The 13,856-nt window shown below is 45.0% G+C and overlaps 1 protein-coding gene across 1 annotated transcript in view; it reads right to left on the bottom strand.

Moving 5' to 3' along the window:
- TNS1 (tensin 1) overlaps positions 1-13,856 on the bottom strand; it is a 361,563-nt gene that overhangs the window by 24,482 nt on the left and 323,225 nt on the right. The gene's annotated exons all lie outside the window — the stretch shown is intronic.

The raw sequence follows: 13,856 nt of genomic DNA, 5'->3' as shown, positions 1-13,856 counted from the left end.
TCCTGCCTTTTTTCTGTCAGCCCTGCACTCTACTAAAGAGGTGGGAGAGAGAGGAACTAAGTCCAGGTGGGAACTAAAAGAATTAAAGAAGAACCATAAAGGAAAGGGGAAGATGGGAAACGGAGAAGACAAGGAAGAGAAGGAAAGGGAGGGAGGAAAAGAAGAAAGAGAGGAAGGAAAAAGGGGGGAGAGGGAAAGGAAGAGAGGGAGGTGTGATTGTTTGCAAATGCTTGTGGCAACCTGGATTTGTATTCAACTATATAGGAACCTGCAACTCATAGATGTGATTGTTCAAATAAGAAATGCAAAAAGCTGTTGGTAGAGAGAATAGTTCAAGGGGATGTACTAAAAGGAATGACAGGATTGCCCACTAGAAAGGCCCATTGAAGATCATGGGAGCCAGGAATGCCAATTGTCTTGCATGGACTCCTCGGAAATACATTACAGCACAAAAGCAGTGGCAAAGAAAATGCAGAATGGATTTTCCATTAAGGTCTCTTGGTGCAGATAGGCTACTCTGGGACTAGAATGACTGCCCCCAGAGTGGAATGATGGTCCCTAGGAATAGAATCAGTGCTCTGGCACTAGAATGACAGTCCCCAGAGTGGGATAACAGCTTTGGGAAACAGAATCTGTACTCTGGGAATGGAATGTCAGCCCCTAGAGTGGAATGACAGCCCCAGGGAGTAGCAGAAGTGTTCTGGGACTGGAATCACAGCCCCAAGAGTAGAATGACGTTCCCTACTAATAGAATCTGTGCTTTGGAACTGGAATGACAGCCCCCAGTCTAGAATGACAGTCTCTTGGACCATCATTCTACTCTGTGATTCCAGTCCCAGATTCCCTGTGATTCCAGTCCCAGAATATGTCTGCTAATCATAGGGGCTTTCATTCCAGTCCCAGAACACTTCTTCTACTCCCTTGGGCTGTCGTTGCACTCTGGAACCTGTTTGCAGTCTATCTGGGCCAAGAGACCTTAATAGAAATCCATTCTGCATTTGCTTTGCCACTGTTTTTGTGCTGTAATGTATTTCAATGGAGCCCATGCAAGTCAATTGGCATTCCTGGCTCCCATGATCTTCAATGGGCCTTCCAACCACTCCTAATGTTTCCAATTCTGTCATTCCTTTTAGTGCATCCCTACTTCAACTTTCTGCTCAAGGAGAAAGTGGCACAAAGAGAAGGTTAAGAAGTTCTCTCTTGCTCTCATGCTAATTTCCTGCTGAAAATTGTACTTTTAGTAAATATCTGGTATTATATAGATTTGGGGGTGGGGGAACCCATGGATTAGTTCCAAAATTGATCAACTGGACTTCCGGGTCGGACGACCCCCCCCCCCCGCTGCAAGCGCGGAGCCGCACTCCTGCCGTCCGCTGCCCAGGGGCGCGTTATCGGCTCCTGTCAAAATCGGCAAGCGGCACCCCTCGGACCAAGAGGGGGTGCAGAACCGGGAGCTGTTGGCAGCCCCGTCATTGGAGCAATAGCCGGCGAGAAATCGGCGGCGTTGCTCTGACGGGTCCCACTGAAGAGCCGGCGCCATTTTAAGACGCAGCAGGAGAGAGCGAGGAGGGACCCGATAAACAAGCAAGTTTCACAATTAACTTTTTTTTTACTTCAAAAATTTTTAATTGGGGTGTGTGGCAGTGACTTCTTTGAATGAAATAACTTTGAATCATCTATAATTTCGTTACGCTTTGTTTCAAGAAGTTTTGGCTTTTTGCCAGTTGAGTGACACACTTTAAAAAACTTCTTTGTATTGGAAGATTGGTAAAGCAAACGAAAACTGCTGGAAAATAATCAAATGACACGGAATATGCTTCCTGATATGTCATAGTGATTGTGTCTTCTCTGAATTGCATTGTTACATCTGAAACAACCTTGTTTTATATCATGATTTAAAAGAACTTTTCTGCCTCCACCCATCTCCTTCCTCTGGATTACAACTGCTGGCTGTTTTTCAGCCTTTCAATGGGAGAAAAGGAGAAGCACGCTAAGGACATTCTTAAAGATACAAAGTTGCAGTTACAGCTTCCCCAACGAAGGTCCTCTGTATCTCAAACTACATCCAAACAGACAACCTCTCCACTTGCAACAACATCTGTAACTACAAAGATGTCTTCAAAAGCGAAGCCTGAAGTGACACTGAACTCTTTATATGAGCTCTTATCTAAGACCCATATTCTCAGTAATAGCAATGAACTTTTTTTGTTACAAGCAGTTACAACTGAATATATTGTTGAGATATGTTTATTTTAGTTGAATTGTAGAAAATAATAAAAATAATTAAAAAAAAAAAGATGTTGCAGAAATGAAGCAGGAGTTATCCCAGAATACAGTTACTACATCTCAGAATTCGGTTGCAATAGCTGCTTTGCAAGACACAATCTCATCCCTGACTGTCAGACAAGATAAGGTTGAAACCAAACTTTAAAAAACTTCACAGGAAACCAAAGAAATAAAGAAGAAGGTGGATACTCTTGAGATGTCATTAACAGCTACAAATGAGAGGGAAGAAAAGCAACAAGATCAGATTGCTATGATTGAATATAAGATTAAAGAATCCTCCCTGCGTATACGTGGATTGAAAGAAAAAGTTGAAGATCGAGATTTACGTGGATATCTGACAGGACTTTTAGCAGATTTTCTACAGGAACCTGAAGAAGTTATAGCGGGGATGATTGTGACAGCTTACAGAATAAATTCTGCATATGCAACCAGAAATAAAGTCCCAAGGGATTGCCTACTTCAACTGCTTTCAAGGAGCCATCGAGATCTGATACTTAACAGCCACTACAAGACACCACTTAAAGTTGAAGATAAGCCTCTGAGACTGATGAAAGAAATACCTGCAAGACTGCTGAGGAAGAGGAAGGAATTCATGGAGATTGTTCAATGTCTAAGACTCAGCAGAATTCAATTCAGATGGGAATATCCACAAGGCATTTCTTTTATTTTTAAGGGTAAAAGGTTCAAGTTCACAGAATTGGATAAGGCTGAACAGTTTTTGCGAAGATATGATGCAGATTTGGTTAAACCTGCCAAGTCAAGTAAACAAGTTACAACCAGAGAATCTACAGAAGAAGGAAAGGCTGCAGAAGCTTCTGGAGGAGGAGATTTACCAATAGACTCATCAGAGGAGTCTCCAACTGATGATATCGGCTGAATAAAGAAACTGGGGGGTGGGATAGGGGGCAGTGTAAGAGACAAGGATGATAATTTTGAATTTGGGGGTTAATGGATCTAATTAAATTTTGATATGTTACAGGTTTTATCTTGGAACATTAACGGATTGAATTCTCCCAATAAAAGGAGGAAAATATTTCACCATTTACAAAAAGCCAACGCTAATATTATTTGTTTACAGGAAACGCATATACTCCCAAAGGACACATTTAGATTGGAACATTTAAGGCTGGGTACACTTTCTACGGCATGCAATGAAAAAAAAAAAAAAAACTAATGGAATAGCTATGTATTTACCTTCACTATTAGAACCAAAAGTTATATATCAGGATACAGAGGGAAGAGTCTTGATGGTGGAAATAACTTATGATTTCCAGAAGTTATTACTTGTGGGAATATATGCACCTAATACCAACCAAAAAGCATTTTATGATGAATTTGCAACGCTATTGGCTGAATATGCCACAGAAAAAATGATATGGATGGGGGATTTTAATGGGATAATGGAACCTAAGCTAGATAAATCTGGGAAAAAGAAAAAGGCAAATAATGAAGGTAAATTACTGGGGATTTTTGATGCTCTTATAGACCAATGGGATATGTTTGATGTCTGGAGATTGACAAACGGTAATAAGAAAGGTTATACTTTTTTTCCACAGAGACATCTTTCACATACCAGGATAGATATGTTATGGCTTTCAAAAGGATTGATAGAGAGTGCAGAAGATGCAGATATTATGCCTAGGATAATCTCTGATCATAATGCGGTATCAGTTAAAATTAAAATAGGAGATAGAAGATATAAACCCTGGAGAATTCATGATTTTCTTTTTAAAAATACTAAAATAGTGGATAAATTGAAGTTGGAGATACAGACATATTTTAAGGAAAATAAAGGCAAGGGTACCCAGGAAGATATTGTTTGGGATGCCGGTAAGGCAGTAATTAGAGGTTTATTAATTCAACAAAATACAAGATGGTATAAGGAAAGGAAAAAACTTGTATTAGATGAAATAAAACAAGGGGAAAGGTATCTTAGTAGATGGCAAGATAAAACAGCTAAACAAGAACAGCAGGTTATAATAAGAAATTATCAACAGCAATATGAATTTTTAATTGCAGAGGAAATTGAACGGAAAGTCAAGTATAACAAACAAAGATTTTTTGAACATGCTAATAAACCGGGTAAAATGTTAGCATGGCAGCTTAAACATAAAGATAAGAAATTACCAATAACTCAAATTAAAAGGAAGGGTAAGATAACAAGAGCTAAAGATGAGATAACAGATACATTTGTGGAATTTTATACAAATTTATATAGAAAAAACGTAGTCTCAGAGTTAGAAATCGAAGCATATCTTTCCAAATGGGATATGGGAAAAATAACCCAGGAAAATAAAGAATTGTTAGAATCTCCAATAACTAAAGAGGAATTAGAGGAAGTAATAAGTAAAAGTAAATTAAATAAATCTCCCGGGCCAGATGGTTTTACCGCAACTTATTATAAAGTATTTAAAGAACAGTTAATTCCCTATCTAATAGAATTGATGAATATAACATTGACAAAGGGTATTATTCCTCAAACATGGAAGCAAGCAAATATAGTATTGATACCAAAGGTAAACTCAGATATATTGGAAGTTAAAAACTATAGGCCGATTTCATTACTAAACAATGATTATAAATTATTTGTTGCAATTTTAGCTACTAGATTAAAAAAGGTATTAAATCAATTAATACATGAAGACCAGGCAGGATTTTTACCAGGAAGACTGATTAGTCAGAATGTAAGGGTGGTAATAGATCTTTTGGAATACGCGGAACAAGATACAACACCGTTAGCTTTGATATTTTTGGACGCAGAAAAAGCATTTGATAATGTTAATTGGCAGTTTATGATTAAGGTATTAGAATTTATGCACTTTGGTGAAAATTTCAAAACTGCTATAAGAAGTGTATATACTCAACAAACTGCCAATTTGATAATAAATGGATCTTTATCACCGAATATTGAAATTCAAAGGGGAACGAGACAAGGATGTCCTCTTTCCCCTTTGTTGTTTATATTAGTATTAGAATTGTTATTGAATAATCTTAGAAAAACTGATGAAGTAGTTGGTGTGCGAATAGGGAGAAATCACTATAAACTTAGAGCATATGCGGATGATTTAGTATGTTTTTTGATTGATCCGATTGAACAAATTGATAGATGGAACAAAATTTTGGAGGTTTATGGAAAGCTTTCAGGTTTTAAAATTAATAAAACTAAAACTAAGATATCGGTTAAAAATATGACTCTCACAACAACAAATATTAATCAGAAAGACAGGATTTAATATTGAACATAAAGTTAAATATTTAGGTATATGGATATCGAATAATAATCTTAATCTATTTCAACATAATTATGTAAAACAATGGCAACAGATAAAGGAAGATTTGATTAGGTGCTCTGGCACTGGAATGACAGTCCCCAGAGTGGGATAACAGCTTTGGGAAACAGAATCTGTACTCTGGGAATGGAATGTCAGCCCCTAGAGTGGAATGACAGCCCCAGGGAGTAGCAGAAGTGTTCTGGGACTGGAATCACAGCCCCAAGAGTAGAATGACGTTCCCTACTAATAGAATCTGTGCTTTGGAACTGGAATGACAGCCCCCAGTCTAGAATGACAGTCTCTCGGACCATCATTCTACTCTGGGGCCCTGTGATTCCAGTCCCAGAATATGTCTGCTAATCATAGGGGCTTTCATTCCAGTCCCAGAACACTTCTTCTACTCCCTTGGGCTGTCGTTGCACTCTGGAACCTGTTTGCAGTCTATCTGGGCCAAGAGACCTTAATAGAAATCCATTCTGCATTTGCTTTGCCACTGTTTTTGTGCTGTAATGTATTTCAATGGAGCCCATGCAAGTCAATTGGCATTCCTGGCTCCCATGATCTTCAATGGGCCTTCCAACCACTCCTATTGTTTCCAATTCTGTCATTCCTTTTAGTGCATCCCTACTTCAACTTTCTGCTCAAGGAGAAAGTGGCACAAAGAGAAGGTTAAGAAGTTCTCTCTTGCTCTCATGCTAATTTCCTGCTGAAAATTGTACTTTTAGTAAATATCTGGTATTATATAGATTTGGGGGTGGGGGAACCCACGGATTAGTTCCAAATTTGATCAATTAAATCTCCAGAACACAGTTAACCTGGAACAGCATTTTTTAGAAACAACAGTTATGAAAATTCCTGCAAGATAGCCATGTTAGTCTGTAGCAGCAAAATAAAACAGGAGTCCTGTAGCCCTTTAGTGGACTATCAGAATTTATTCCACCATAAGCTTTCATGAGTCAGAGCTTACTTCACTGACTCAAAAATACTGGAATAAATTCTGTTAATTTCTGAAATGCTGCTGGACTACTGTTTTGTTTTACAGCTAAGAATACTTCGCTCTTTGTAGTTCCTTTGAGTATGTATTTCATGTGTATCAATTGCTTCCTCAGTCACCTGTTTTTTCAGGTTAATCAGTATATCTGACTTGTTTGTCAGTAAAGCACTCTATCCCTCTATGAAGCTTGTCATGTGTTTGTTAGTTCACAGATTATCCAACCCAAAGCATAAATCTTTATTCAGGTAGCTGTCAGGCTTGTATCCCAGTTGCTTTCATTTCCTTTCGATTCTCACTGATCAGGCTCAAGAACTCAAGGACTGTTATGCATACCTAAATGCCTTTGAAGCTGTGTGAACCACAGTACTGTTTGTGTTCTGTAATCTCTTGTGTTTTTTCATGCTTTTATATTACCAAATTCAAGCCAGCAAGGGTCATTGCTGTCACCTTTTCCTTTATGCTCTGTTAACCTATTTTGACCAGTAAAAACCAGCTTCTTTGGACCTGACTGTCTCTGAGGTGGTTTTTGGGTTCAGATTTGGGCCAAGGGCTTACATTGTGACAGCAATCACTTCTTCCTGTCAGGCTGGAGCCCCAGAGGGTTCGCCTGCCACTCGGATGGGAGCGCGGAAAAAGCTCTCCGAGTGATTCGTGGCTGGAGCCCCGCGCAGCTCGCCCCAGACCCGCCGGATTAGGTCCCCGGGTAGCGGGTTCCGTCTAAGAACCCTGGAAGACGATCCCGACCTCGTACGGGATGTGGTAGCGGAGCTACGTAGGACTGGCACAGAAGTTAGTCGCCTAAATGGATTAATACAGGCTCAGTGGCGTTCTTTAACGGCAACCCCCTGGATGTCCGACGTTGAGGATGACAACGCCCGTTTAGACTCCCTGGATCGGTTGGTGGAGGATGCTCAATCGGCGGCTGAGGATTTACAACTGCTAACTGACTTGTTGGACGAACTTATTGCTCGCGGAACCCTTGCTCGGTCCCAATCCGTCTTACTAACATGGCGACCCCGGTCGCACCAGCCCCTGAACTGTGTCTGGTTGAAGCGAGAGCGATAGCCGCACGGGTGAATGACCTTCTCCGGGACCACACTGCGGCAACTATCTCGGTGGCGGAACTTACTCGACATCTCACCCCCGATTTCGGCTCTACTGCTGCGGCCTTGGAGGTACTGATCCAGCCGATGCTGGACCTGAACGATGACCGTGTGGAGTTACTCTACACTTTGGAAAAGGAGGCGGTTCCTCTCGTTACCGCGAAACTGACCGCCCAACTGTCAGCCGAACTGGAACTAGCTGAACGTAAAAAAGCGGAAGACCAAGCACGAGCAGCGGCCGAAGCCGTAGCAAAGGCCCGGGCAGAGCAGGAGGAGAGGGAACGCCTCGTCCGGGAACAGGCGCGCAGCTGTACGCATCCCCGACAGCCCAGGGGTTTTGACTTGCCTCCCCCGTTTATCCCATCCTACGTTCCGTCGCGTACTGTTCAACGCACCCGCAGGCTGATGGGAACCTAACCCGAGGACACTTCCGATGAGGAGGACTTGTATATCGAGGAACCTCTCTGGGCCAGTGGGTTGCGATCCAGCCAATCCCACAGGATTAGTGGCTCGGACAACGAGATATTTTTGCTACGTAACCAGAATATGGACCTTTTAGAACAGGTAGCATGTTTGCAAGACCAAGTGACTTTACTACTCCAAAACAACGACCAGTTACAACAGGCTCCCACTGTGCCTGTTGCTCCCGCTCCCGGGATACCGCTGCAGCTACCGCAACAACCAGCTGCTCCGGCTGGAGGCGGGGGTCCAGCCAGAGGGGGTCCTGCCGCACCTGCTGGAGGCGGGGGTCCAGCCGGAGGGGGTCCAGTCTCGCGTGTAATACCGGGCGGAGGTCCGTCGGCGCCTGGAGGGATTCCCGCTGCCCCGGGGGGAGGACCTATCGCACCCCTGTTTCCAGGAGTCCCAGCTCCCGGATACCCCCAAATGCCTCCATGGAGACCGCCAAAACTGAACGTTACCTATGACGGCTCTGTAGAAACCTTACCCCGCTTTATACATCATGTAGATAGTTATATGCGGGAGCACAGGCAATTCTTCCCAACCGAAGAGAGCCGCGTTCACTTCGTGGCCTCCTTGTTAACGGAAAAGGCGGCCGACTGGATGATTCTCCAATTTGATACACGGTCTCGTTCCATTCGTTCCCTCAACAACTTCATGACCGCCTTACGATGACGCTTCGAAGATCCCTTCATGGGAGAGCCAAATCGGAACTTTTACAACTCAGGCAAGGCTCCTCTCCAGTTCGGGAACTCGCAGATGAATTCCAACGACTCGCTAGTAAAATTGTAGACTGGCCAGAAGCGACTCTTATCCATCACTTCCGAGAAGCCTTGCACCCCGATATTTTGAATTGGTCATATATGTGAGGTGATCCTGACACTCTGGAAGATTGGATCTTACTGGCTGAGGAAATTGAAAGCCACCGACGGTTCGTCTCGCTCGTCCGGAATAGAGCGAAACAAAAGGGGGGACAAAAACCGCCCACCAAACCTGTGGCTCCTACCCCGCAAAGACCGACCCCACCACCTTTGGATAGCGAGTCTCGTTTCCAAAGAGGAGCTTGTCTAATATGCAGGGGGATGGGTCACTTCGCAGCGGCTTGTCCTCAACGCCCGGAGGCCACTCACCCCAGCATGCCACCCCGAGCTCGAGGGAGACCTCAACACAGAGGAACCGCGGCCACCAGCAGCGCAGTGGCGGGATGACCCACACCCTCTGCACTTCATGTTGAGGAATCAGCTAACCTCTCTGCACCAACCGACCCCGCCGGGTCTCGGATTACAAGTGCCCCACTGGGGGACAACTCTCCTTCTTCTGATGAGGACACTCAATGGACCTCTCCAGCTCTAAACCTGGAAACCCCTCTTGATCTGTCAAAAAACGGATTCGGTCTGTGGTGAGTGGAGCGTCCCCACAGACCCCTGCAGAATCTCCTGCTAAACCCAAAGCTCCCATCAAGGTGAGTGAAGTGGAAACCACTGTTTATGTGGACGCAGTATTATAATACTATAAAGGGGCCCCCCAACTGCCTGTCAAGGCACTTATTGACTCCGGCTGCGGCCGCACCTTAATTAGTACAGCCACATTCGCAGCCCTCAAAGTCAAGTCCGAAGTTTTACCAGCTCCCGTCCAATTCGCCCAAATGCATGGGAGTCATTTTAAAGGGGGGCAGTTGATCATTGCACACGGGGAGTAGCGATGGGTATTGGTTCTCATTGGGAACAAATAGACTTCACCATAGCCCCCATCCGATTCGAAGTTGTCTTAGGGATTAATTGGCTTAAAGGGCATAGTCCCTATATAGACTGGGAAACTGACACTATTACCTTTGCCAACCTCAAGTGCGACCAGCACTGATGGGAAGCCGCGGTGGTGCCTCCACCCGCTCCGGCGTTAACCTCCGATACCGCATCGCCAACGCCTTTGCCCGAAGCATACAGAGATTTCGCGGACGTTTTTGATATTAAAGAATGCGATGCTTTACCCCCCCCCACCGTACCACAGACTGTGCAATTGAAGTGGTAAAAGACTGTACCCTAACTAAAAGCAAGATTTACCCCATGAGCGCTTCCAAACGCGCTGTGTTACGTGACTTTCTGGATAAAAATCTTGCTCGAGAGTTCATTCGGCAATCGAACGCTCCCAACTCAGCCCCTGCATTCTTTGTCCGGAAAAAGGAGGGTGACCTGCGTTTATGCATTGACTTCCAAAAGCTTAATGCAGTTACCCAAGCCAACGCTTACCCCATCCCGTTGATTTCAGATATTTTGGGACAATTACAGCAGGGACGCGTTTTCTCCAAACTGGACTTGGTGGAAGCTTATTATCGCGTTCGTATCCGTGAGGGGAATGAGCCCCTCACTGCCTTCTCTAGCTGTTTTGGAATGTATGAATTTCTTGTGATGCCTTTCGGACTAAAAGGGGCCCTGGGGGTCTTCATGGAACTCATTAACGAAATCCTCCATGATTTGCTGTATCGCGGCATGGTAGTTTATTTGGATGACATCCTTATTTATTCAAAAACCATGGAGGAACATGTGGTCAGAGAAGTTCTGCAACGTCTGCGTAACCACCAGCTCTATGCAAAGCTGTCTAAATGCGAATTTCACCAAGAGAAAATAGCTTTCTTGGGGTACATAATCTCTCATCGTGGCCTTAGCATGGACCCCGCTAAAGTCCAATCGGTGCTTGACTGGACTCCACCCTCCACCAGCAAACAGGTGCAGCAATTTCTGGGCTTTGCTAATTTCTACCGCGGTTTCATTCCCAACTTCGCTCAAGTGGCGCTGCCAATCACTGACCTCCTAAAAACGAAAGGTAAAGGGGTTTCTGCAACATTGCCCTCTGCCAAAATACTGTGGACTGATCAATGCCAATCCGCCTTTGTAGCCCTCAAACGGCTTTTCACTTCCGAACCTGTCCTGCAGCACCCAGATCCGAACCAAATGTTTATCGTACAAGTCGATGTGTCCGACGTAGCCATGGGGGGGGGCCTTCTCCAGAGAGGACCGGACGGTCTCCTTCACCCCTGTGCCTACTTCTCAAAAAAAATTGCGCATGCCCAATTAAACTGGCCCATTTGGGAAAAGGAGGCATCGGCCATCCACCATGCCCTTACTCTGTGGAGACAATTCCTGGAGGGATCCAGGGTCCCCTTTGAAGTCTGGACCGATCACAAAAATCTAGCTGCCCTCACAGGGACCCATAAGTTGTCCGCAAAACAACAGCGTTGGGTGGACTTCTTTGCTCAATTTCGTTTTGTTCTTAAACATGTGCCCGGGAAACAGAACGTGCTCGCTGATGCCCTATCCAGACTGCCTCAATACCCAGTAAAACGTGAGCGGCCGACAGACTCTTTATTCACCCCAGCGCACCGAGAGGCTCTGCCCGTGCTGGCCATGCAGACCCGGTCCCAAACTCAGGGAAACCGCGAAGTGGCCGACAAGGTAACCAACCCTACCCAGCAGGCTCCCCCGCCAGCCCCCCCTTGCGCCGTCTGAATCTGGCGCCCCACAGCAACCAGCTTCCCCCCCTTCCATCTCCGCCAGCTCCTGGTTCACCCTCTCCCGCAAAAGGAGGGGGGGTGATTATCTCCAACACCTTCCTGGACTCCCTTCGGGCTCAGTGCTTGGCCGAACGCACTGCCCAGACCCTGCCCCAAGGTGTACTTGAGCAAGGGAGTTGTTGGTACAAAGACTCGAAATTGTACGTGCCTAAGATACTTCGAAGAGAAGCTGCAATTGGCCCATGGAACTAAAACTGGGGGACACTTTGGGTTCCTGAAAACCCTTCACTTGTTGCGCAGACAGTTTTGGTGGGGGGGAATGCGTTCTGATGTGGACTCCTTCGTTCGCAGCTGCCCCATTTGTGCCACGGTCAAACGGTCTCAAGGCAAGCCCCCAGGACTGCTGCAACCGCTGGAAGTTCCCAGCAAGTCCTGGGAAGTGATTGCCATGGATTTTATGATGGATCTCCCACTTAGCGGGGGCAAAACTGTACTCTGGGTTGTTACTGATTTATTTTCCAAACAGGTACATTTGGTTTTGTGTGCGGGTATTCCCTCCGCCCCCAAGTTGGCCCACCTCTTTATGTCACATGTTGTCCATCTCCATTCGTTCCCGCGCAAGATAATCTGCGACCGCGGAAGTAGTTTTGTTGCTAAGTTTTGGAAAGCTTTCCTCAAGTTGGTGGGGGTGGAGCAAGGTTTATCCAATGCCTATCATCCCCAGACGGATGGGCAAACTGAACGTGTCAATGCTGTGCTAGAATGTTATTTGCGCTGTTATGTCAATTACCACCAAGATGATTGGGTAGAACTGTTACCTTTTGCAGAATATGCTTACAATAATGCTGTACATCAATCTACAGGTTTCAGCCCATTCTATGCTGTGTATGGTCAGGACTTCGGTCCTCTTGCCTCAGTGGAGGTATCCGAGGGGGAGGGGGATCCTGACGTAGCCTCTTGGGCGCATGCTCTCCGTACCACATGGCCCTGGCTAATGAGCAACCTTGATAGAGCTAAGCGCAAATACAAAGCGCAAGCAGATAAGCATCGTTCTCCCAGCAGGGACTTTCAAGTCGGAGAATTAGTGTATCTGTCCACCAAGAACCTGCGATCTACTCGCCCTTGCCACAAACTCAGTGCCAGGTATATAGGACCATATCCCATCGCCCGGATCATTAATCCCGTCACTGTGGAGCTGACTCTCCCTAAAACCTTAAGACGTATCCACCCAGTCTTCCATGTCAGCCTCCTCAAGCCTCATACCGCCTCCCCGGAATGGCACCCAGAACCGCCTCCCCAGCAGCCCATGATGGTGGTGGGGGGGGGAGGAGTATTTTGAAGTGTCAAAAATCCTGGATTCCCGGATACGGCATGGGTCCCTTCAATATCTAATTCGCTGGAAGCACTTCCCCCCTGCTTACGACGAGTGGGTGCGTGTGCAGGATGTCTCTGCCCCACACTTAGTCAACGCCTTTCACACCGCCTACCCAGACAAGCCGTCCCCCTAACAAGCCGGGAGGGGGCCTAAAGGGAGGCAGAATGTCAGGCTTGTATCCCAGTTGCTTTCATTTCCTTTCGATTCTCACTGATCAGGCTCAAGAACTCAAGAGGGGAATAAAACCCAACCTGAAAACAGAAGCTGGGTACCCAAGGTTGGGTAGAAAGAAAAAAATATATGTATATAAATACTGAAAATATAATTTATTAGAAGCGCTATGTAAAGGTTAAAAATATTTAAAAAACATTAAAATAGCACAATGGCATTTCCTAGGGTTGATAACTGTAACCACATACCAAACGAGTTTCAGCCTATTGGGCCTTCATCAGTGGTTAATTAAAACACATGTTAAGCTTGCACACATTTACAGAAATAAATAAATAAACACATATACAACCAGTTCAAACCCAACCAGGCATGTGTATAGGTTGTAAAATCTATTACCAATTACTCAAACGTCTGGTCAGATTGGTTCTAGTTGTAATACTGGTTAGTATATGTCTCTCATGTACTATGTGTGCAGGTATCAACTAGAACCAGTTCTCTCTTCCTCGTTTTACTATCACAACAACCCTGCGAGGTAGGGTAGGCTGTACAAGAGTGTGGTTGGCACAAGATCACCCACAGAAAACTGTCTATGGAAAGAGTGAGATGGGTGAGATGTTCATGTACACACACCTAATAGCATTAACTGGCTTTGCCTGTGTCTTCTATAAAGTTTGTATCGCCGGTACCT

The sequence above is a fragment of the Euleptes europaea genome, chromosome 15 (assembly GCF_029931775.1).
Source record: "Euleptes europaea isolate rEulEur1 chromosome 15, rEulEur1.hap1, whole genome shotgun sequence".
Classification (NCBI taxonomy): domain Eukaryota; kingdom Metazoa; phylum Chordata; class Lepidosauria; order Squamata; family Sphaerodactylidae; genus Euleptes; species Euleptes europaea.
This window is presented reverse-complemented; position numbering and strand designations above follow the sequence as displayed.